The sequence below is a fragment of the Apium graveolens genome, chromosome 8, assembly GCF_009905375.1.
Source record: "Apium graveolens cultivar Ventura chromosome 8, ASM990537v1, whole genome shotgun sequence".
In the NCBI taxonomy this organism is placed as follows: Eukaryota; Viridiplantae; Streptophyta; class Magnoliopsida; order Apiales; family Apiaceae; genus Apium; species Apium graveolens.
The window spans coordinates 175,854,639-175,876,606 of NC_133654.1; the positions used below are offsets into that span (position 1 = coordinate 175,854,639).

General features: G+C 37.9%; 1 non-coding gene across 1 annotated transcript; it reads right to left on the bottom strand.

Annotated features, from left to right (window-relative positions):
* Positions 1-256: 256 nt before the first annotated feature.
* Positions 257-363, bottom strand: LOC141682194 (small nucleolar RNA R71). The gene has a single exon (XR_012559595.1). It is a non-coding gene; the product is annotated as a small nucleolar RNA R71 (small nucleolar RNA).
* Between the last annotated feature and the right edge of the window lie 21,605 nt (positions 364-21,968).

Below are 21,968 nucleotides of genomic sequence, written 5' to 3' on the forward strand. Positions count from 1 at the left end.
GGTACAGACTTCAGTCCAGTTTGGGGGTTCTCCAACGGAAGATCCCAATACACACATTAGGGATTTCATAGAGATCTGTGACACCTTCAGGTTCAATGGTGTTTCTGAAGATGCTGTGAGGCTGAGACTGTTCCCATTCTCTCTGAGGGGCAAGGCTAAGAGCCGGTTACACTCTCTACCAGCTGGTTCGATTACTACATGGGAAGATCTTGCTCATAAGTTTTTTACCAAATTCTTCCCTATGGCGAAGACAGCTGCAATCAGGAATGCTCTTACTCAATTTGCGCAACAATCAGGAGAATCTTTATATGAAGCTTGGGAGCGGTACAAGGAGATGCTTAGGAAGTGTCCTCATCATGGAATGCATGATTGGATGATCATCAATTATTTTTACAATGGGTTGGGAGCACAGTCCAGACCCATGCTCGATGCAGCAGCAGGTGGAACATTATGGGCAAAGAGCTATGAGGAAGCTTATGATCTAATTGAAATGATGGCTGCTAATGAATATCAGTATCCAACCCAGAGATGTCCACAGGATAAAGTAGTAGGAGTTTTTGAAGTGGATACAGCTACGGCTATCACTGCTCAACTAAAGGTGTTGTCTATGAAGATCGATTCTCTGGCTAGCTATGGTGTTAATCAGATAATCGGTGTTTATGAGCTGTGTGCAGGTCCGCATGTGATAGAGCAATGCGCTATATCTAGTGACTCAGCTCAGTTTGTGAGCAACTTTCAGAGATCGCAGCAGCCAGTTCCTGCCACTTATTATCCTGAAAACTGGAATCATCCTAACTTCAGCTGGAGCAACAATCAGAATGTGATGCAATAGCCGTTCCAACAGTTTGGAAATAAGCTATTCAACCCTCCTGGTTTTCAGCAACAAATTGCACCAAAACAACAACTCCAAATTCAACAACAAAATCATGATGCAGGTCTATCTTCGAATGAAAAATCTGAATTGGAGGAGTTGCGGCTTATGTGCAAAAACCAGGCTCTTATATGCCAAAGCAAGGCTATTTCTATCAAGACTCTGGAGAACCAAATAGGGCAAATTGCTAATGCCATATTGAATCGACCACCAGGAATGCTTCCTAGTGATACAGAAGCTAATCCAGGTAAGAGGGAAGTTGAAGAACAGGTGAACGCCATCACCTTAAGGTTTGGAAAGGTTGCAAGCCCCCAAATTTAGCAAGACGAAGTGCCTGAAAAGTCTCAAGTTCCAGAATCTGATGTTTTGGCTGAAGAAGATGTGCAGAAGGAAGTAGAGGTGGAACCAAGGAAGACTACTGTGAAACACACTCCTCCTGAGGGTAATACAGGGGAGAAACAGATCTATCCTCCACCTCATTTTCCTAAGAGGCTGCAGAAAAAAAGCTGGATAAGCAGTTTGAGAAGTTTTTGGAGGTGTTCAAGAAACTTCATATCAACATACCTTTCGCTGAAGCTCTTGAACAGATGCCTAGCTATGTGAGGTTTATGAAATGTATTCTCTCTCGGAAAGTGAAGCTCGATGACTTGAAGATCGTTGCTCTCACGGAGGAATGTAGTGCTATGCTGTAACAGAAGTTGCCTCCGAAGCTTAAAGATCCTGGAAGCTTCACTATTCCTTGCACCATCGGAAACTTGTCATTCGACATGTGTTTATGTGATTTGGGAGCTAGCATCAATCTGATGCCCTTATCTATCTTCAAGAAGCTTGGTCTGCCTGATCCGAAACCTACACACATGTCATTGCAACTAGCTGACCGTCCATCGCTTATCCATGAGGTAGAGTGGAGGATGTCTTGGTCAAGTTGGATAAACTCTTCTTCCCTGCTGACTTTGTAATTCTTGATTTCGAGGAAGATAAGAAGATTCCCATCATCTTGGGAAGATCATTCTTAGCTACAGGCCGAACTATGATCGATGTGCAAAAAGGAGAGCTTTCGATGAAGGTTCACGATCAAAATTTCACTTTTAATGTGTTCAAGGAAATAAAGTTACCCACAGCTAAAGAGGAGTGCTTTAAAGTAGAGCAATTGCAGGTTTTGAATGCACCTCAGTGGAAGAGGAAGTTAGATATGCCATTCGATTATCTTGGGTTAGCAGAGTTAAAATTTTCTGAGGAGCATTTTGAACCATTTATTCAAGAAGCTCCCACACTGGAGCTCAACCGAATGCCAGATCACTTGAGTTATTCATTCTTAGGTGCACCCCTTGACAAGGGGTTTGGATATACTTTTGACGATATAGAGGGTGACCGACCGGTTTCTGCCATGCCTACAGAGGGTTCTTCCAATGTGCAACATGTAGTTGATAGGACTGGTATTGGTGATGCACAGTACAGAAGAGTAATTAGGCGTATGGAGGCCACGCACGACATTCACCGTCATTTTGCTGCAGATTTGACACAGACTTTGGACACTATTTCCCGAGAAACTGGTGGTGAGGTTGATTGGCCACCTGATCCTCCACCCGACGAGGGTGACTTTCTCGCTAACTAGGTATGCCTAAAATCCTTATTATTACCTTCAATGAGGACATTGAAAATTTTAAGTTTGGGGGTGATAATGTAAGGATTAGTAGTGTGTGTCCATATAGATTCATATAGATTCATATTGCATATTTAGTTGTAGTTCATTCATATTTTTGCATTATTGTTCATTTAGGACATATTTGTTTATTTTTATGTGATTTCATATAGTTGCATTTGCATGCATATTTAGCATGATTCTTTAAGATGAACTATGATTTTTGATAAGTTGATGTTGATTTCAGTGTGGTGATGATGAATAGAGGGATGTTTAAGTCTTAATGAATTGATTTGCATGCTAGAAACAAATATTTTCACAAAGTCTTATAGGGTTGCTTTTGATCTAGATCATGATCATACTTGTTTGTTGTTGAGATTTAATCACTTGGTTATATTTAGAATTTGTGATATTCTCGTAATGACGTAAAAACACAGATTTTTTTATCTGGAGAAAAACTTGGATTTCATTGCTAGTTGTTATAAGACTAGGCGTCAAATGGCTAGTAGTTGGCTCATATTTTTATGAGTAGTCTAGGGTTGAATGAGATGGAGCGAAATGCACTCATTTAGAAATTGTTGAAAAGAAAAAAAAAAGAAAAAAAGAGAAAGAAAAGAAAGAAAAAAAGTATGTGTTTATGAATAATTGATCAAGAGTGAGCTCTTTAATACTCGAGTTATTAAGTTCTAGGGGACTTTGTGCCTAGTGACCTAAGGCTTTTATAGTCTAGGATCCGCTAACCTAACACTCTCTACATGGGTATTATTGCATAAGTCTTTTGGGACCTCATTCATTGCACGGTCAAATAAGCAACTTTGTTATGTGTTCAATAATTGTGTGAATCCTTGTATAACTCTAGTGGAAAGGAGGTGTTGTGAGTCATAATGCGTTTATTGTCTATTATGTTTATAAACTTTTGATTGTTTCGATAATAGATAAGTTATGGTTATTGATCTAGTATTGAGAGATATCTGTTAAGCATTCCACACATGCACGTTTCTGGTTTATGAGTTGGTTTGTGGGATTTATTCGAGCTCTGTTTAAAGTCATTACATTCTTAAAGGCATTGGCTTATTTATTTGGTTATGGTTATTCTGAGGGGATCGATAGCATTATCATTTAGCTGCATTCACGTAGTTACATTCATGCATTAGGTTTGTTTTATAGTTTTGAGTCTGTTTATGCTTGAGGATAAGCATCGATTCAAGTTTGGGGGTGTGATAAGTGGATTTTATATACACTTGGAATGCTTTATTACAAGCTTAAATTGGTGTTTTGGACTCAAGTTGTTGGTATTTTGATGTATTTTTGTGTTATTGCATTTCAGGTATCAGTTATATGAAGAAAAGAGCTTTTAAAGGAAATATGATAAAAAGTGATCAGAATTGGAAGCCAAGGCCAGTGTCAAGTTGTAGAGAATCTCGTTAGCTTCGCGTGGGCAGTTGAATCGCCTAATTCTGATGAGTAGAACTCAAGTTATGGCCAAAACAAGATTCATCAGAATTTTTTTCAAAAGCTGTCTGAGCGCCCGCCCAGGAGAGCTGAGCAGCCGCCCAGAGAGCTGAGCGCCCGCACAGGAGAGCTGAGCGGCCGCTCAGGGCACGGCTGGTCGCTGATTTCGCTGAAAAAGCCTTTTTTGAGTGGAATTTGACGATTTTAAGGGTCCAGGTCCACTAGGGGCGTATATATTCTTAAAAAAAAAGGGTTTTCATCATCCGGGAAGATTGGGATACCAAGGAGAAGACCTAGAAGCACAGTACAACTCCGAAAAAGAAGATCTTGTTTTCAACTTGTGATTCTTTGAATTAGTTGTAACTTTGGATGCTCGTTTTCGTTCTTGTTGAACCTAGATCTCGTTTATTCGTACTTTATTTATTATTCAATGTATTAAGACCTTGTTTATACCATGCTTTCATTGGAACCCATGGTGACGATGAGTTCAATTATGGGCCAGTCGTTGTCATGGGGTTCTAGCGGATTTACTTATGGATTTCAATAGTTAATTGTTTTGATATCTTGGTCTGTGGTGATTGTATGATATCCTAGTATTGGTTGTGCTTATTCGTCTTATGTGTGTAGCTAACATATAAGATAGCGTGTTAATCTCTATTGAAGCGACAGTGAATATAGAGGTTTAGAACTTGCCATGCTAGCATAGGTTCATGTATGTGTATGCATGATTCTTAGGTAACTCTAACCGTTTTACTTTCCCTATGTAATCATTATGGATATCTTATGCTTAAACCGTTATGTTGTCAAATTCTATAGACATATAGGGTCTCAATATAATTGGTGCCTATTCAGCTTCTATCTTTTTTGTGGATGTCTGGTAGAATGGTACTCGTGCAACGAAAGTTGGCGTTTATCAGTTTCATGTAATCTGATTAGTGTCCTCACCATCACATGCTAAGGTTAAGAATAATAAGGCTATTGAATGAAGTATTTAATGAAGTTAGAATCTCATGTTTGTCATATATAGTAATTCAACCTCAATTCTCTTAGTTAATATTATTTAGTATAATCTCTTAGTTTAATAAAAACCCAATTTGTTATTTGTCTTAGCATTGATCGATAACCATACATTGTTGCATAGGTGCATAAATTGAACTTAACCTAAACCAGTCTCTGTGGGAAGGAATCTGATTTATATCTTATACTACTTGCGAACGCGTATACTTGCGTGAATATTAGCGCGTGTTATCGCCCTAACAAGTAGCAAGGAGTGCAATCAAGTGTTAGACGGAGTCAGTAGCTAGCAATTATAAGCCATAATTATAGTGAGAAGTTATCAAGCATACCAGGCAAATATCTATACCTTCACTTATCATTCAAGTGATATTTATTCTGACTCTATTATGCAAGTTTTCTCACCTATTCTAAATTCAAAATAGGGTATTACTTTGTTTATTCAGATACCAATTGCAGCTTTATATACTATTCTAATTTCAGAATAGTTTAATAGTTTGCTTATCTGATTGGTTAATCATAATCTTGCAAGTATATATTCCCTATTCTAAGTTCTGAATAGTTAAATGTTTTAATATTTCACTGCAAGTTACTCTATACAGTGGAACTTTGAGATGAGATTAGCGAATAACTAATTGTTCTAGTTATTTCGTCATCAGTTGTTGAGATGACTCCGGACCATGTGAAATGGGGAGTTATATTGTTAAGGATGTTGTTTGATTTGGCTCTTTTGATTAAAAATGTTTTATGGATTAGATGAATGCGTAAGTGACTGGGGCGGACGGTCCAGCGGAGGGCTATGTATTATATGAAATATTATGATACAACTTGTGCCATAGGCAGATACATTGCCATTTATTTGAGTACTCGTGTTTTGGGACATGTTTCTACGAATCATGATCCAGTGCTATCACACTGGCTGATCAGCATGTGATAGTACGTCCGTGGGTGAAAGATTCCAATCTAAAAATTATCATTTATTGTTTACAGCTTGTTTAGCTTTTATTGTTGATCATACATCACTAGCTATATCCTGTTATTCAGTTATTATCAAAAAACAATCTATCATTTTAAGCATACATTTTATACAGCTTGCTAAGCATTTCTTTCACTCGTACTTGTTTATTATTCTAATCTTTCAGCTATGTTAGAGAAGGCTCAAGTTCCAAGTTTTCCCAGGAGTTGTGTGCTTGTAAATAGTTTGGTGTGTTTTTCCAGGTTGACTGTTTTGGGATGCTTGACTAGTCTAGAGGTTTAAATTTGAGTAGTTTGTAAAACTAAATAGACTTATGGGTTGTAATAACATTTGGTTTATATTAGGGTCTATTTCAAACTATAACCTGTGATCGATCCAGTTGCATGGAAGGGGTCATATTTAATATTTTATTCCACTGTGTCTATTATAATATGGTTTATCGGTCAATGAATACAAAATCTAGACCCCGGATTTGGATGGCGTCACAGGTTGGTATTAGAGCTACAGGTTATGGTCACTGAAATAGGCTTAGAGTTGTTATAAGTGAGTCATAGGAAGATCACATAAGATAAGTACGTGTAGTTTAGCTCTTACAAAGTCAAGTTTTTGTTATTGGGCTGATTTATAACTAAGTTGTCCAGGGTTTCCTGTTTTGCGTTTAGCTTTGGGCTTCTGTGCCATTGCTTTGTTATTTTGTTGATTTCTGGGGATAGTAAGAAGTGATGAAAGAGGTTGGAAGGTTGTGTTGCAACCCTATCCACCATTTGTTGGTTTAATTGAGATTTTGAATAAGAGTTGGAAGGTTTGGAGAATTTTTCGTAAATTTTTCTTTGTATTATTATTCTTGAGATAATAAGCAGGATTATGTGATAATCATGTCGCATGTGTTAATATTGTAGCAAGTTTATGATAATTTGAAAAGAGATAATGCTTGAGAATTTTGATATGCTAAAGGATTGCTACATATTTGACACTGTGCTTGACATATTATTATATATGTTAGGAATATGTGTATTAGTTTGATGATAAGTTAAACAAAATACTTAAGTAGAAATCTAGTGTTTGTAGCCTCAACGGATAAGACCATCTTGGCTATCCGTTGAAGGAGTAGCTTTACTTAGAAATAAGTTTAGTATTGTAGCACATTTCATTCTCTGGATTCAAATTGTAATTCTTAGATGTTGTAGGAAATTATCAGTCATGTTCACTACTAATGGATATGCAAATAGGAGGGCTAATTGTAAATATTTCATGCCTTGTAATTTTGTATAAGTGAAGAAGTATCAACGGATATTGAAGACCTTCAACGGATAAGAAACAAAGCTTCAACGGATGTCTCTAATGCTTCAACGGATAATATCCATCAACAGATAAGTGCTTCAACGGATAAAGACTTCAACTGATAATGCATCAACGGATAAAGCTTCAACGGATAAAGCCTCAACGGATAAGGCATCAACGGATGAAAGCTTTAACGGATGCTTAGTTCATTAGCAGTTGATAGTGACAATTCACAAGCTGACAGAGGCACATGGGTTGACAGAGATAAACTGGAATGTGGAAGCCTCTAGGAGGAATCAAGAAAATACAGCATTTCCATTCTGATGCAAACAAGAGAGTATTCAAAGATTCACAGATTATCCTAGATTGCATTGGATAGAGAAATGAAGAAGAAACATGTGAAGAATCTTTTTAATTGTATTTTACAGTTTTGTCTTCACTTGTAAACTTGGAGATATATAAACCAAGTAGGAGCTAGTAATTAGATAAGAATTTTCCAGAGCTGTTTAGAAATATCCAGAGAGAAAATCATCTAGTTTGTACTATGAAGCAGTTGTGATTTAATTCTTTGAATCACAGATTTTCTGAAATAACACATCTCTGGTGGAACAACAAATCCACCAGAAAAGTTTTTAAGTTCTTTATGTTCTTTACATTTGTGTTTGAATATATATATGTCTGTATTTGCTTCAAGCAATTCACACACTTGTTCTAAAAAACACTTAGCCTTAGAAACTGCTCAAAACTTGAAAAAGTTTTGAGATTTACATTCAACCCCCCTTCTGTAAATCTCATTGTTAGTCCACTGAGAATAACAATTGGTATCAGAGCAAGCTCTTAACATACAAAGAGTTTAAAGATTTATTCTGCTAACATCATGAGTAAGAAGGATATTGGTGTAAAGATTCCAATCCTGGAAAGAGATAACTATCATCACTGGAAGGTGAAGATGCACTTACATCTTCTCTCTCAAGATGAAAGCTACATCAACTGCATTGATAATGGTCCTCACATCCCACACAAGGTGGCAACAGCTGCTACTGCAACAGTTGTTATTGGACAGTCTATTCCCAGGCCAAAGGCAGAATGGACTGTTGAAGATATTGAAGAGGTCCACAAGGATAAGAAAACCATGAACATTCTGTTTAATGGTCTGGATCAAGATATGTTTGACAATGTCATCAACAGCCAAACTGCTAAGGAAATTTGGGATACTGTGCAGCTTATCTGTGAATGCACTGAGCAAGTTAGAGAAAACAAAATGCAGCTTCTCATTCAACAGTATGAATATTTTCACTTTGAAGAAGGAGAATCATTGAATGATACCTTCAACAGATTTCAGAAACTATTGAATGGATTAAAGCTGTATGGGAGAGTGTACCAAGTCAAGGACTCCAATTTAAAATTTCTAAGGTCTCTACCAAAGGAATGGAAGCCTATGACTGTTTCTCTAAGAAATTCTCAAGATTATAAGGACTTCATACTTGAAAGATTATATGAAATTTTGAAGACTTATGAACTTGAATTGGAGCAAGATGAGCTGTTGGAAAAGGGAAAAAGAAAAGGAGGATCAGTTGCACTTGTAGCTGACAGTGAGAAGGTTGAAGCCAGGAATGAGGAAAAGACAATGCCAAGTCTCAAAATTGGCACAAGCAAATCAGAATCAAGCAAGGGTAAAGAGCAAGTAGCTGAGGATGAAGACAATTCCAGTCAGGATGACTCTGATGATATTGATGAACATCTGGCCTTTCTGTCCAGGAGGTTTGCAAAGATGAAGTTCAGGAAAAATACAAAATTCACTAAGCCAAACAAAAACATGGTGGACAAATCAAAGTTCAAATGTTACAACTGTGGCATTAGTGGACACTTTGCAAGTGAGTGTAGGAAGCCAACTTCTGATAAAAAGAAATTTGAGCAAGTTGATTACAAAAAGAAGTCTTTTGATTTGCTCAAACAAAAGGAAAGAGTTTTTCTCACTCAAGATGATTGGGCAGCAGATGGGGTCAATGAAGATGATGATGTGGAATATGTCAACCTAGTCCTGATGGCTAATTCTGATGAAAATGAAACTAGTTCATCAAGCAACCAGGGACAAAGAAGGAATCTATGGTACCTGGACAGTGGCTGTTCAAGACACATGACAGGAGATTTCACCCTGCTCACAGAGTTTAAGGAGAGAGCTGGCCCTAGCATAACCTTTGGAGATGACAGCAAAGGATTCACTATGGGATATGGCTTGATTTCAAAAGGAAATGTCATCATTGATGAAGTTGCATTGGTTGATGGTCTCAAACACAACTTATTGAGCATCAGTCAACTATGTGACAGGGGGAATACTGTTTTCTTCAATTCTGAAGCCTGTATTGTCACAAGTAAAAAGGATAATAAAGTGGTTCTAACTGGAGTTAGAAAAGGGAATGTGTACTTAGCTGACTTCAACTCTACAGATGTAGAATCCATTACTTGTCTTTTCAGCAAAGCAAGTGCAGTTGAAAGTTGTCTATGGCACAAGAAGCTGTCCCATTTGAATTTCAAGACAATGAATGATCTAGTCAAAAAGGACTTAGTTAGAGGAATGCCTCTAGTTGAATTCACAAGGGATGGATTGTGTGATGCTTGTCAGAAAGGAAAGCAAAAGAAAGTATCATTCAGTAAGAAGCTTGAATCTGCAATTGATGAACCATTACAACTGCTACACATGGACCTTTTTGGACCAGTCAATGTATTGTCAATTTCAAGGAAAAGATATTTCCTAGTGATTGTTGATGATTTCTCTAAGTTCTCATGGGTCTATTTTCTTGGATCAAAGGATGAAGCTAGTGAAATCATTATCAATCATATCAAGCAAGTCAACAATCATCCTGATTTCAAAGTAAGGAATATTAGGAGTGACAATGGAACTGAGTTCAAGAATTTAACCATGAAGTTGTTCTGTGAAGAAAATGGGATCATGCATGAGTTCTCAACTCCAAGGACTCCACAACAAAATGGTGTGGTGGAAAGGAAGAACAGATCACTAATTGAAGCTGCAAGGACAATGCTTGAAGAGTCAAAACTCCCAACTTACTTTTAGGCTGAGGTTGTTAACTGTGCATGTTACACTCAGAATATTTCTCTAATCAATCAGGCAAAAGGCATGACTCCCTATCAATTATTCAAGAGAAGAAAACCAACTTTAAACTTTCTGCATGTCTTTGGTTGCAAATGTTACATCTTAAGGAATCAATTTGATCACAAAGGAAAGTTTGATGCAAAGGCTGATGAAGGAATATTTGTTGGTTATTCTGCTGGAAAATCATATAGGGTCTACAATCTAAGAACCAACATTGTCATGGAATCTGTGCATGTTGTGTTTGATGATAAAAAGATTGATGGACTAACAGATGAGGGACATCATGAAGGACTCAAATTTGACAACATTGAGATATATTGTGATGATAGTGAAAATGAGAATGATGAAGAAGATATCTCAAGAAGAATTCAGAATCTGCCTTTGGATAATGCACAGAATGCTGCATCCGTTGAAAGTCATAATTCAGCTTTCGTTGAAAGAAGCAATGCAGCATCCGTTGAAGGACAAAGTGCATCATCCGTTGAAGTTCATAATGAAGCATCCGTTGATCACAGTCTGTCAACGGATAATTAATTCACTTCATCAGTTGATAGAGCTCCCAATTCCTTTCAAAGGATCAGCAACTCAGGGGGAGTTTCAACCAATCAACATTCTATCTCACATCATGACAATACTGAGGCAACCTCATCTAGAGCTAATCTACCACCTCAAAGGAAATGGACCAAGAATCACCCTTTTGAACTGATCATTGGTGATGTTACATCTAAAGTGAAAACTAGAAGGGCTACTCAAGATGAATGTCTGTATAGTAGTTTTCTATCACATGAGGAACCTAAGAGAGTGGAAGAAGCTCTATTGGATCCAGATTGGATTTTAGCAATGCAAGAGGAGCTAAACCAATTTGAAAGGAACAAAGTATGGAAGCTGGTACCCAAGCCAAAGAACAAGAGTTCTATTGACACAAAATGGGTATTCAGAAACAAGATGGATGAAAATGGCATTGTCATAAGGAATAAAGCCAGATTGGTTGCTAAAGGCTATTCTCAACAAGAAGGAATAGATTTTGATGAAACATTTGCTCCAGTTTCCAGACTTGAGGCCATCAGAATCTTTCTAGCCTATGCAGCTCATGCCAATTTCAAAGTATATCAAATGGATGTCAAGAGTGCATTTCTAAATGGGGAATTGGAGGAAGAAGTTTATGTAAGCCAACCTCCAGGATTTGAAGATCCAAACTTTCCAGACTATGTGTATTATCTGTTGAAAGCACTCTATGGACTAAAGCAAGCACCTAGAGCCTGGTATGAGATTTTGTCAAAATTCCTTCTAGATAATCACTTCACAAGAGGTACTGTTGACAAAATTCTCTTCTTTAGAAATATTAATGGCTCTAAAATACTTGTTCAAATTTATGTAGATGATATTATATTTGGATCTACTGATGATAAGCTTTGTAAAAAGTTTGCTAAGTTAATGCAAAGTAAATATGAAATGAGCATGATGGGAGAGCTAACTTATTTTCTTGGTTTACAAGTTAAACAAGTTAGTGATGGAATTTTCATTAGTCAAACTAAATATATTTATGATCTTTTAAAGAAGTTTGACTTAATGGATTGTTCATCTGCAAAAACTCCCATGGCCACTGCCACCAAGCTTGAATTAAACAAGGCTGAAAAGTCTGTGGATATTTCAAGTTATAGAGGTATGGTTGGCTCACTTTTATATTTAACTTCTAGTAGACCTGATATAATGTTTTCTACATGTCTCTGTGCTAGATTTCAAGCTGACCCTAAAGAATCTCACTTAGTGGCTATTAAAAGAATCTTCAGATATCTCAAAGGGACTCCAAATCTAGGAATTTGGTACCCTAGAGAGTCTGGTTTTGATCTAATTGGCTACTCAGATGCAGATTATGCAGGCTGTAAAATAGACAGGAAAAGCACAACTGGCACCTGTCAATTTCTAGGGAACAAGCTTGTGTCATGGTTCAGCAAGAAGCAAAATTATGTTTCTACATCAACAGCTGAAGCTGAGTACATTGTTGCTGGTAGTTGCTGTGCACAGATACTATGGATGAGGAATCAACTATTTGACTATGGTTTGACTATTGACAAAATTCCAATATTCTGTGACAACACAAGTGCCATTGCCATTACTGAAAATTCAGTGCAACACTCAAGAACCAAGTACATTGACATCAAATACCATTTCATTAGGGAACATGTGATGAAAGGTACAGTGGAACTTTATTTTGTTCGAAGTGAAAAGCAGATTGCAGACATATTTACCAAGCCACTTGATGAATCAACATTCACAAGATTAGTAAGTGAGCTAGGTATGCTTAATTATTCATAATTTATGTTCTCTATATAATCTTTCTTGAAGCCTGAAATGAATTTGCTGCAAGAACAAAGTTGGCTTTAAGTAAGACTTGTCCTATCAACGGATATTCCCTATCCGTTGAAAGCCAAAATTGTTCTATCAATGGATGTTCATTATCCGTTGAAAGACAAATACATTTCTGGTAATTTTATCCTTCAACGGATAAAATGGTGTTGATCATCAACGGATAACTATTTACCTTATCCGTTGAAGTGTCACATCAGTTACTATAAGTGAGTCACAGCCGTTGATTCTTTTACTCAACCGTTGATACAGATATACACTGTTGTATGTATTTGTGTTAAAGGCAGTTTTCAGAATTTCTACAGTTTTCTTTCCTCTTAAACGGCTGTAATTTATTTAAAAGTATCATTTAATCATTTTATTTTTGTTTTAATTCAAGAAAGTATAGAAGCCCAATTGAACTCTTATTTTCACTTTACGCTTTCTTGTAATTCTTATTCTCCTTCTCTCCCAAAATTCTCAAGTTTTTCTCTGCAACCTCTACTCACAACAATGGCACCAGTAGTCAAAATTATGTCTCAAATAGGATTTGTTTATGAAAAGAATAATTTCGTAGCCTTGGTTGAAAAGAATGAAGCCCATTCTGATTATCACAAGATGATGGACTTCATCAAAAACTGCAAACTAAGCTATGCAATGCTGGAAGCCCCAACCATCTACTATGAGGTGATTGAGGAGATTTGGACAACTGCAGAGTTCAACTCCACAGATATGACTATTGCCTTCTCTCTCAAAGGTAAGGATTATTGCATTAACTGTGATGATATACAGTTTTGCTTTAAGTTGCCTGAGAATAATGCCATAACACCACACACTGATAAAGATGTATCTGCTATGTTAGATTCCATAGGCTATGCTTTTGATTCTGCTAGTTTAGGTAGCATTAGAAGGAAAGGCCTTAGGAAAGAATTGAGTTTTCTTGGAGATGCCTTTATTAAGGTTTTCTCTGGGAAAATTAGCAATTTTGATGCCATAACTTCATCTCTTGTTAATATGCTTTATATGCTAGTTTCTAATAGGTACTTTAATTTTAGCAACTGTGTCATGCTAGAATTAGGTTCCAGATTAGGTAACAAAGCTAATAGACCACATAACATCTACTATGCTAGATTCTTTATTTTATTGGCTAACCATGTTGCTGAAGGATTGGTCATATCAAATGAGAATAATAAACTCAAATGCTGGGCACAAGACAAAAGGGTCCTTGCAGACCTTTTGAGAATGAACCTCAACAGCCAGGTGCCATTGGTATATTTGCCAATCATGAATGCACCACAAGTAAGTAAGGTAAACACTTCTATAACTCCTACTATCTCCAACCCCATTGTTTCTTTGTCTTCAAGTATGGCAATGGGATCTGTGTCTTTGCCCAAACAGGTTCCTACCAAAGCCACCAAAACTAAAGTTTTAAAACTCAAGTCAAAGAAAACTACCTCTGTTGTTTCTCAAAAGACAACAGTTGTAACAACTACCATAAACCCTGAAGGGAGTGAACAGGGTGTGAGTGGTGAGGGGAGGGGTGAACATCAAGAAACCCCCCAGGATAAGGTTGGAGAGGTGAGTGGTACCCAAGCCAGCTAAGCCATAGTCTCTCAAAAGACTGTGGTGGTTCAAAATGAGTCTAACACATCCCTAATTGCATCCTCCCAAAAGGGTGCAACTATTGAAAATAGTCCCCAACCAGGGACACAGAGCAAAAGAGGGAGGGACACTGAAGCCACACATTCACCAATTAAAGCCTTTTCAAGGAAGAAGAAGGCCAAGACCCTAGTTTCCACACAAGGGGCACACATAGCACATATACATCCACCTGTATCCGTTCCTTCACAAATTCAGCTTGATGTGATTCCAGCAAATGTGGAGTCACAGCCCCATTCTCTCATAATAGAAACGCACCAATCATCAAACTCTCCATCACCTTCTCTGGATGTGGATATGATATTCACATCAATTTCTGATTCTCCCTCATTAAAACTCAGGGAGGAGCCCCACTCAAAACTTGATGATCATCATCTTTTAGATGATTTATTGGATCATCAGCCAATTCTTTCAGATGTAGTTGAAGAATCTGTGTTACCTCAGTTAAAATCAATTCACACATATTCAACAATTATGTCACTTTCCATATCTACATCTTTTCCTTCTTCAACGGATATCTCTCATCCGTTGCCAAGTGGTTGTTCTTCAACGGATAAGCATAACAGCAGTTATCCGTTGATACCATCAGTTTCCACTTCAACAGATACTCCCTATCCGTTGATGGTCTCTACACACATAACAGAAACAATTCCAACTATAGAGGACATGGCTACTGTACAATCACTTTTAGGTTTGAGGGAAGGGAGTGATCTTTTGAGTGAGAGGCTGGGTTGCTCCCAGGCAAAAGGAGAGGTTGAGAGTCACCATATGCATGCTATTTCTTCCAGCATGGCAAAAGTGAGTGAGGGGAGTGCCACCTTAGAAGGTGAGGGTGAGGGTGTAAGGGTGTGTGTGAGCCAGGGGGAGCCCCTGATGCAAGAAAATAGAGAAAAAGAGAGAAAGGCAGGTACAGAAGTTATAAGGGTGGATCCAGCCATTGCTAGTGAGTCAATGAAAGTGGATGATGCAGAAAAGGAAAGACAATTTCCAGCAACATTACAAAGCTGAAATTGATAACATTTCCTTGGATGCTGACACTTTTACTCATCCTGTTTCAGCCTATCAATTATTGGCTGCTCAGGGCAATGTGGAGGCAGAACATACATTAAACATTGTACACACTTCAGAATCTCTTCTCAGAGACAAAGCTGCTGTTAATAAGCTGCCTTCTCAAGCTGGTGAGCCATCTGAAGAATTTGGAGTAAATTCTAATGATGATGACTCTGATTCTTTGGATGAGAGCATGAACTTAGAGGGAGTAGCAGGCCCAAGTTCTGTTCCAGATCTTCCTGAATGGGCATGGGCAAAAGCATCAATACCAGGAGAGTTTGGTGTCACTTTGGTCAGACAAGTCATGACAATTCAGAAGGCCCTTCAGGAGACTATAGATGTTGGTACCAAGGCAATTCTTCAAGCTCATCTGGAATCTCTGCATCTCCTGCAGTTGCAGCACTTCAAACAGAATCTAAGTGTGGATGAGCTCAAGCAGGATATTGCTGATCTAAAATCCTACAATGCTGAGAAGTTGGATTCAGTCATACCTTATGGTACTATGCAAGATTTGTTGGGGAGACTGAGGAAAGAATGTGATGCTGACAAGAGACTGGCCAGATTGGAAACCAGAGTTCAGATCATTGAAGACTCTATGGTCACCATTCTTCAGAATCAATAAACTCAAACAAATCTACTCATGCAGCTGGCAAATGCACAAGGCTTGACCCCTACCCTTGATGATAACAAAAAGGGGGAGAATAAAGGGGAAGGGGAAGGAGAGCCATCAACAACAGTTCAAATTTCTCAAGTGCTAGTTCCTGCCATCACCACTTCTCCAATTATTCAAATCAAAGGAAAGCTTGATGGAATTGATCTAATCCAAATAGCAGCAGCTGAATTGCAAGTCACAGAGCAAAGGAAGAAGATTGATGAAAAGATGCAACGAATATTTGGTTCTACAACTACTCAATCACAATCTGTGAAGCATAGCACAAAAGTGGAATCAATTATTATGGAGCTCAAGCCAGTAGGGAGGAATAAGTTTGGAGAGACTTCTTCCAAGGATCTGAAACCTATGGTTCTCAAGCCCAACAACAGATCCAATAAGGACTCTACAAAGAATCCTCTGAAAGAAGTGGATTTTCCTCTTCTAAAGGCTGATGAGGACAAGCTTTTGGGTAGAAGTATCTCAAAACTCAAAGAGACTATGGATGTGGCTGTAAGGAGGAACATAGCTATTATCTTCAGAGAGGGAAAAAGCATATGTGTGATGCAAGGACATCCCAAATTCTCAATAGCCAAGAGGGAAGAAACCACAAGGTTGAAGGAAGAAGCCAAACAGCCAAAGGCTGACAAAAGAGCACAAGCAAAGCTTGAAAAACAGCTAAAGTCAAGTCAGGCTGAAGAACAGAAAGAAATTGAAGACAAAAGTGAAGATGAAGGTATGGGGGACATGGTTGATACTGATATGGAGGAAATAAGTAAGGGAAAAGAAGAATGGCAAAAAGGGAACAGAAAGAAGGTCAATGCAAAGAGAAAGATGGTAGATGAGACTGAAGAAACCCAATCAATATCCAAACCACTACCCTCTATTCCTGAACCCATTATGCCTGACCCCTTCATGAACATTCATGGTGAAACAATCATTCCCAAGGAGGAACCAATTGATTGGGACACCATCAAATTGCCCACCTTCCTAACCTCTTCTCCACCATCAAAGAAGCAGAAAAGAAGAATCAAATCAATACCCTCTAAAGCCTCAATCAAATTCACACAGAAGCCTAAGCCTAAGCCTCAAGCCTCTAAGGATGATTATGTTCACATCTGTGACATAAAAGAATTCTCAGACATTGAACTCTATCTGGATGAGCTGGAGGAAGTAAGGGGAATAGCTGCCTACAGACAGCTACCAAAAAGACTAGTGTTCAAATACAAAGGAGATGGGGAAAGAACCTGGTCTCTTTACAGAATTCTGAATGAAGGCTACTCTACCTTGATTAGAGTCTACTCAGCCATACAAAGGGATTCTGGCTTTACCAGGACTGCCAAGACTGAGATTCTCAACAAGATTGCCAACATAAGGAAAACTTCGAGGGAGCCCAATGCTTTGCCTAGAATATTACTCATTCAAGAAAGAGGAATTACAATTCACAAATCACCTCATTGGTTGATGGAGTTCAGAGACAACAAAGGAGTCAGAAGATTTTTCAGAATTGAAGATCAGCTCAAGATTGCCAGTAATGAATCTCTCAAGGATATGCAATCTAAGTTAGACATCAATGAAGAAGATGAAGCTGAATTCTACAAACAACTTCAACTTCAAATAGAGGAGAATGACAGGAGGCTAAGAAAGAAAACAAGGAATCAAAGGAAAAGAAACTAATCTGCTCAGGCTAAAGGAGCACCCTTGGAAACAATGTAACTCTTCAATTCCATCTCAGCATACACATCTTTGTAGCACTTTTGAATTTCTACTTTATTACAGTTTATATATTTGTCAAGTGTTTTGTTATCATCAAGCTAAACCCAAATTTATGCCTGCAGTTCTAGTAGACATAAATAGGGGGAGATTGTTAGGAATATGTGTATTAGTTTGATAATAAGTTAAACAAAACACTTAAGTAAAAATCTAGTATTTGTAGCCTCAACGGATAAGACCATCTTGGCTATCCGTTGAAGGAGTAGCTTTACTTAGCAATAAGTTTAGTATTGTAGCACATTTCATTCTCTGAATTCAAATTGTAATTCTTAGATGTTGTAGGAAATTATCAGTCATGTTGACTACTAATGGATATGCAAATAGGAGGGCTAATTGTAAATATTTCATGCCTTGTAATTTTGTATAAGTGAAGAAGTATCAACGGATATTGAAGACCTTCAACGGATAAGAAACAAAGCTTCAACGGATGACTCTAATGCTTCAACGGATAATATCCATCAATGGATAAGTGCTTCAACGGATAAAGACTTCAACTGATAATGCATCAACGGATAAAGCTTCAACGGATAAAGCCTCAACGGATAAGGCATCAACGGATGAAAGCTTCAACGGATGCTTAGTTCATTATCAGTTGATAGTGACAATTCACAAGCTGACAGAGGCACATGGGTTGACAGAGATAAATGGAATGTGGAAGCCTCTAGGAGGAATCAAGAAAATGCAGCATTTCCATTCTGATGCAAACAAGGGAGTATTCAAAGATTCACAGATTATCCTAGATTGCATTGGATAGAGAAATGAAGAAGAAACATGTGAAGAATCTTTTTAATTGTATTTTACAGTTTTGTCTTCACTTATAAACTTGGTGATATATAAACCAAGTAGCAGCTAGTAATTAGATAAGAATTTTCCAGAGCTGTTTAGAAATATCCAGAGAGAAAATCATCTAGTTTGTACTAGGAAGCAGCTGTGATTTAATTCTTTGAATCACAGATTTTCTGAAATAACACATCTCTGGTGGAACAACAAATCCACCAGAAAAGTTTTTAAGTTCTTTGTGTTCTTTACATTTGTGTTTGAATATATATCTTTCTGTATTAGCTTCAAGCAATTCACACACTTGTTCTCAAAAACACTTAGCCTTAGAAACTGCTCAAAACTTGAAAAAGTTTTGAGATTTACATTCAACCCCCCTTCTGTAAATCTTATTGTTAGTCCACTGGGAATAACAATATACGTTGCTGGTTTCTTACCCGAATAATGGCACCAAAGAGGAGGAGTAATTTAGGAGAGGATCATACCGAGAGTCGTACAGATCGAGCGATTTTCCAGATGTTGGGGCTGATGTAGCAATAGGTGTTGCATCTTACGCAACAGCAGCAGTAGCAAGCAGCAGCGCCACCTGTAGTAACTTTTAAGCAATTTCAAGCTGTGAAACCACATGAATTTAAGGGAAGTGCTGATCCTGTGGAAGTCCATGCATGGCTTAAAGAGATTGAGAAGGCTTTTGACTTAGTCGGAGCAGGAGCTGAACAGAAGACCAAGTTTGCAAGTTACTTTCTGAAAGGCGAGGCAAACTATTGGTGCGAATCTATGCGAGCGTTGGAAAGAGGTGAGTTTGTAACTTAGGAAAGATTTACAGAGCCGTTTTTGGACAAGTATTTCCCGAGGTATATGAAAGATCAAATGGATATCAAGTTTCTGAATTTGACATAGAGTGATCTTACTGTCGCTGAGTATGAGACTAAGTTTACTGAATTGGAGAGGTTTGTGCCAGATCAGGTTGATACCGATGAAAAGAGGGCAACAAGGTTTCAACTAGGATTGAAATTTTGGATTCAGAACAGAGTGGCCATGTTCGAGTTGACTTCATATGTGGCAGTGGTTCAGAAAGCAATGGTGATTGAAAGTAGAAGTGACATGTCTCGGAGAGAAAAGGATGGAAAGAAAAGGAAAATAGAAACCTCAGAAGGAGGTCAGCAATAGGGTAATTTACAGGACCGTTTCAATAAAAGGCCAGAGTTTCAGAGTAACAAGAATGTGGGATTCAGAAAACCATAATCAGAAAATGGGGGACAAGGTAGCCGTTTTCAGAATTCAAATCAATAGAGGTCCAATCATTCACAAATACCGGATTGCATGTTTTGTGGATGAAAGAACTTTGAGAATTGTAATGCCAATGTTACTTGTTTCAAATGTGGCAAGAAAGGACACTTTGTTAATATGTGTCAGAATCCAATCCAAGGTCAAAATTTAGGAGTTGTTTGATAAAAGTGTGGGAAGCCAGGACATATCTCCAGAAATTGCCCAACACAAGGTGTGGCGAGTAACATTCCAAGGATCGCAGGTACTCAATCTCAGGGTATGCCAAGGATTGAAGGACCACCATCTCAACCCAAAGCTAGAACATTCAATATGACTATGAAGGATGTTGTTTATGGTTCCGACGTGGTTGCAGGTACGCTTCCAGTCAACTTCGTAGATGCTAAAGTTCTAATTGATTCGGGAGTTACAAGGTCCTTTATTTCTAAATATTTTGTCGATAATCTGCATTGCGAAGTTGAATTGTTAGAACCAGCATTAATGATAAAATTAGCTAATAAGAACCAAGTTCCTGTCGACCGAGTGTGTCCGAGGTATGATATTGAGATAGCTAGAAATCATTTTTATGCCAACTTAATTCCGTTTAAGTTGGGAGAATTTAATTTTATCTTAGGAATGGATTTGTTGTCAGAGAATAATGCTCAGATTGATTATAAAAATATGAAAGTGAGACTTCAGACATTGCATAGTAAGAAGAAGGTGATATTTTGAGAGAGTAAGCAGGAAAAGAAGTTCTTAAAGATAGCTCAAGAGAAGAAGTTATTGCGTCTGAATTACGAGGCGTATTTGGCCCATGTGATAGATGTCAGCAAACAAGTACCCGTTCTTGAAGCAATTCCAGTGGTCAACGAGTTTCCAGATGTCTTTTCAGACGATCGTCCAGGATTACCTCCCGATAGAGAGATTGAGTTTGCAATTGATTTAGCACCCGGGACAAAACCAGTTTCTAAAGCTCCGTACTGGATGGAACAAGTAGAGATGAAAGAGTTGGCAACTCAACTGCAAGATCTTTTGGAGAAAGGAGTTATAAGACCCAGTTTATCCCCGTGAGGCACACCAGTTTTATTCGTCAAGAAGAAAGATGGAAGCATGCGGCTGTATATTGACTATCGAGAATTGAATAAGCTGACCATTAAGAACAAGTATCCTTTACCAAGGATTGATGATTTATTTGATCAACTGAAAGGCGCTGTATGGTTTTTTAAGATTGATTTAAGGTCTAGATATCATCAACTAAAGATTAAGACAGAACACATTCCGAAGACAGTATTCAGAACCAGATATGGACATTCTGAGTTCTTGGTGATGGCATTTGGATTAACAAACGCACCAGTAGCTTTCATGGACCTAATGAATCGAGTATTCAAGAATTATTTGGATAAATTTGTAATTTAGTTCATAGATGACATTTTAACCTATTCTAAGACGGAAGAAGAGCATGCAGAGCATTTGCGAATTGTTCTGGAGACATTGTGAAAGGATAAATTATATGCAAAGTTTTCCAAGTGTGAATTTTGGTTAAAAGTGGATCCATCAAAGATTGAAGCTATAATCAACTGAGAGAGACCAAAAACACCAACAGAAGTAAGAAGTTTCATGGGATTGGCAGATTACTACAGAAGATTTGTACAAGATTTTGCGAAGATAGCTACGCCTTTGACAATGCTCACCAAAAAAACTAGAAATTTGAATGGGACGAGAAATGCGAGGAGAGTTTCCAAGAATTAAAGAACAGATTAGTATCTTCTCCGGTGCCAGTCTTACCGGATGATCAAGGAAACTTTGTGATCTACAGTGACGCTTCGTATAAAGGATTAGGATGTGTTTTGATGCAGCATGACAAGGTGATAGCCTACGCTTCAAGATAGCTGAAACCATATGAAGAGAAGTATCCAACCCATGATCTTGAATTGGCAGCTATAATGTTTGCATTGAAGATGTAGAGGCATTATCTTTATGGAGAAAAGTGTGAGATCTATTATAGATCATCGTAAAAATGTATTATTTTACATGGAATACTTTATGAAAATATTACTTCGTTGAAAACATTTAAGTTCGGCAAAAAATAAACATGTTTAT